A 4,639-nucleotide genomic window follows, 5' to 3' on the forward strand; every position below is an offset into this window, starting at 1 on the left:
CCCCACCCATCTCTGGTGGTCCGTTGGATCATAATCACAGGATCATACATAAGACAGATGACTGCAATATGCTGCGTGGATTTATGCATGCACTCACACACACTTTCTAATATATTTCTACACGGTCGGGTGACGTTCACACATACATATAAAGAGAGAGCAGCCTTCATTGGATCAATTTATGATGGAGAAAAAAAGTCAAGAAAGAAGTGAAGGAAAGTCAAGACAGAAATACTTTCACTGTAAAACCAGATCAGATCATGTAACTCAGAAATTGGTGAAACAGATGATATAAAAAAAAAAAATGTAAGGAGCACAAACTAAATTTTATGGGTTACAGATCACGTGCAATAATGTTAATCAAATATAATTATATTGGGTATTGAGTAACTATAAATTAAATAGACACTTTATAGTTACTCATTTAATTTGAGTTGAGAGAAAATAAAATAATTAGTTAAAACGTAAACAAAAAAATAAGTTGATGTGAAAAACAGAAACTTTAAAATTGTTTAAATAGTACTAATACAAATTAATTACAATGTACATATCCATTATATATAATTGAGTATAATCACCTACATTATACATTAATTGATAAGAATTTATTCAATGCGGTTAATGACACATGACTGACATAAGCTCCCTGCTGCAGAGCTTCACTGCGAGCTATTTAATTGTCGGACATATACACTGGATCCATTTTACTAACTTTAATGTACTTGAAGTGTACACTAGGCACTGTATTACCTAAAAAAACAAAAGTATAAATTTCTTGGATCGGGGGCTAAAAGAACTTGACGTCCATAGTTGAAATTCATTGTAAAAACAGATAAATGGACAAAGATACTTTACGCTTTTCAACTGGCGGTGATGTATCATGGCAAGCTAGCCTGCTAGTGTTTGGCCTAGTAATTTAAATCAAAATGCAAAGAAGTTAAAACAAAGCTCTCTGGCTACATTTTTAAGATGCCTTGCAAAAAGAGGAACACCAGGGATGCTCTGCCACCTGCCAACAATGTATACAACTATAGTCAAATATTAGTCTGAATAATGTTCTAATGAGATCTTAAAATAAGAGTACACTTATGTTTGATCTACAGATTACTTGTTGCATTGGCCCACCTAATTTAATATTTCTGGCTACAGCTAAAACAAAACCATAAGATTGTGCAGTTTAAGGAACAGTTTCTGAGACAAAAAGCTTTCCTTAATTTAGTCAACAGCTACATTAGTAAGATGAGCAACATGGTAAAAGATCAAATCATCACCATCACACTTTCTTGAAATGTATTGTGTAGCTCGATAACCTGCTGCAGGCAAGATGCTTTCAAATTTGACAGGAAGTGGTCTTCAATTTAAAAACTGCGTAATTTGATTAGGTTGGATTCACTCAATATCCTCTCTTTGTAATTAAATAAACAGAATGCTTATGTTTCATTTAACTAGAATCAGTGAATTTTATTCCAAACTTTTTTATTTGATTTTTACTTAAATAATTGCTACAAAACCAAAAACTCATTATATTGACTAGACTTGACTGAATTCATTATTTAAAATCTACATGACCAAATAATCATTTAATACGGTGTATAGAGGAGGTCTAGACCACTGTATTATATCAGTGCAGAGTAACTGGAGCTGTTTCCAGCAGGAATAATACAACAAATAGATATCAGAGTCTGAGAACTTTGGCCGTTCGGGGTTAATTGTCCATGTTTCTGTAATGGAGCAATATTACTCAAAATCACATCCAAGACACAGTGCAGGAAGAACAATTAACTGTCCAGACCCTAAACTGTTTGCAGGAACTGTTCATTATCTTTGTATTAGAGGTCTTCACCCACACAAACCCAACGCAGAACATTTTTTAAAAGAGAGCAGCGTCAAAACAGATCCACGGCCAAAATGCAGCGCACCCGAACAGATCCAAACAAAGAGCGTTTCACATTTCAATCGATCTTTTGAGCATTGTGTTGATTTGTGGGATAAAAAGCTAAACAAGGAGTTTAGTGTAAAGACAGATTGAGGTAGAGGAGGAGCTAAGAGTGTGTTGGAGCAGGACAGAAGACTGCAGGGCAGAGTGGAGGGTGAGTGAGGGGAGAAGGAGCCGAGCTTCGACGGCAGCTGTCAGTTTTGATGATGTGATGAGCAGAAAAGCAGAGTGAGAGACGAGCCGGCAGTTCGATTCCCTGTCAGAAGTCAGGGACTCTGCTAGGGCGAGATAACCACACACACTCACACTCACACATACACACACAGTTTTCCCAAGGGGATCAATGAAGTTTCATCTCATCACACACACACACACACTTCAAACATAACACACACTCACTTTATCTGGAAGATGAAGGAAAAATCTGACTTCTGACTCTCTCTCTCTCTCTCACACACACACACACACACACATACGCTGTTAAAGAAATGACATAACTGGCCTTTGACCCAGTGCTTTGGTGGCAGCACAACAACCAGTCTGAGCATTGCTGCACACATTTGTATTTTCTTGACCTTGAATTTTTCTTTTAGTTTGTGAGGTGTTTGGGGGCCCAGCGCGCGGTGTGCAGGTGAGAGGAGAGACGCAAACAGGTGGGAGGTTCATTCAAATGAGGCAGTGCAAAGAGAGCTGTGTGTATTTGGTGGAAACTGGGTCTCAGATGTTGCACTGAGAAAAGACTTCTGAGAACCACGTCTGTTTCTACACAACTCTGCTGCCACAGCAAAGTAAAAACGTAACAGAATAATTCTCAAACTGTCAATTAATGTCAAATAAATGTGTTTGAATCAACATGAAAAGCTTTTATTGTTAGTCTTAATGTCTGTTGTCCACAGCTGCTTTATTCCGTATACAGAGCTTCTCCTGCAGCTCATTAAATCCCTGCAGCCATCCGCAGGCAGAAAGACACACGTGCTGATAAATGTGCAGCCTCTGATTTAAGATGTGCCGCAGCACACATCACGCACGGCCAACCGTCATTAAATCGGCAGGCTGCGACAGAATAACCACACACATCTGTACACACATCAGGCGGGTCACTCTAACTCAAAAATGAGATTACTGGAGCTCATTAATCCCACACATCGTGACCTCCTTTCCAATTTAACAAACAAACAAAAGTTAATATTTTCTTGAAAAGGCATTACGCTGCATATGCAGCTGTGTCACGTTGTGAGACATGAAATAGACTAGACCTGCAACTGAATCGTTTTTCCTGTCTAATTTCAAACAAAACCCCACACCTTCTGCCTCTGGCTGCAGATTTGTGGTCCTGTGTGTTCGGTTAGACCAGCAATGTGATTAGCTGAGAGCATACTTATGGATCCCCACACCACCCAGCCCTTTTGCACTTTGTACTGCTGCACCTACATGAACCAAAATAACAGGTTGACCACACAGTCCAGGGTTAGAGTCCAGAGTTAGATAATATTCTGGCTCTATGTGCTGTCGCTGCCTCTCTGATTCCCGACCTCCCCTGCTCTTTTACCACTTCATGTCTCTCCTGTCCCAGCCTGTCCCTCTCCTGACCCCCACGCACAAACCCGTACCAGCTAACCTCCAGCGATGAATTTAATTCTAGGACACTCTTCTGGTCAGAAGAATTTCTCACATTACAGCGAGCCATCTTGCTAGAAGTCGAGTGTTCGCACAGAGAGGTAACATTCATTGAAAGAGGAGCATGCATTACCTCCATTATGTAAACTCTCAGCTATAATTTCAGCTGAACTTCTCTCTGACACTGTAATCATCAGTACGACTTGTTGAGAATCTTAAGGTGCTATTAGTTTTCTGACAAAAGAGCCATCTTCATTTATATTCGCTTCTGTTAAACCTCCAACACCTCATCACCAAGCACATAACACTGTCCTCAGGTCTGTCATAAACAAGCTTGTTAGGTCTCTTTATAAGCTGCAGCTTGTTCCTGCTGGAGGTCTATAATATAATACAATAATATCAAACTGTTTCTGTCAGGCATAGTGTCAAGGAAGCACAAAGGATCTGGTTTCAGTGGCGGTTCTAGAGAAATAGTTATGGGGTGGCAAGAAGGTAGAATGGAGACTTTAAGGGGTGGCAGAAATATGTGCTGATTTCAACGCAAATATTCATTAAAAGGCATTAAAAGGCAATAAATAGTTTTATTATATTATATTGCTTAATACTTCATTAATCATTCAATTATATCTGTTAATTTCCATTTTCAATATGTTGTTATTGTTTTTTTAAGATATTTTGGGACTTTTTATGCTTTAGTTTTGATAGGACAGGGGAAGATAGAAAGAACATTAATATAGATTAATGTGTTAGATTTGCCCGCATTTGACACAGAACTGGGGTGGCCAGGCATGTTTTAGGGGTGGCACCCCTCTAGATCCGCACCTGTCTGACCATGTCCATCCATTATTTATTTGGGAACAACATCAGATGAAGAGTTGATATTTTTTTCATAAAGTGCCTAAAAAGGTTAGAAATCTTAAATGTAATTTTTAAAGCCCTCCATGGATGACATGTATTACAACATAGTCTGACTAGAACAATACTGTATGTCACTTCCACATTACGATCCTTAAAAACTCATTCCAACTCATTAAAAATTCCACAATCAGTGAATTTGCAAATTAATTTCTTAAGTTTTCCTTCTGG

The sequence above is a fragment of the Morone saxatilis genome, unplaced genomic scaffold, assembly GCF_004916995.1.
Source record: "Morone saxatilis isolate NCDOM2014 unplaced genomic scaffold, NCSU_SB_2.0 Contig8, whole genome shotgun sequence".
Lineage (NCBI taxonomy): Eukaryota > Metazoa > Chordata > Actinopteri > Moronidae > Morone > Morone saxatilis.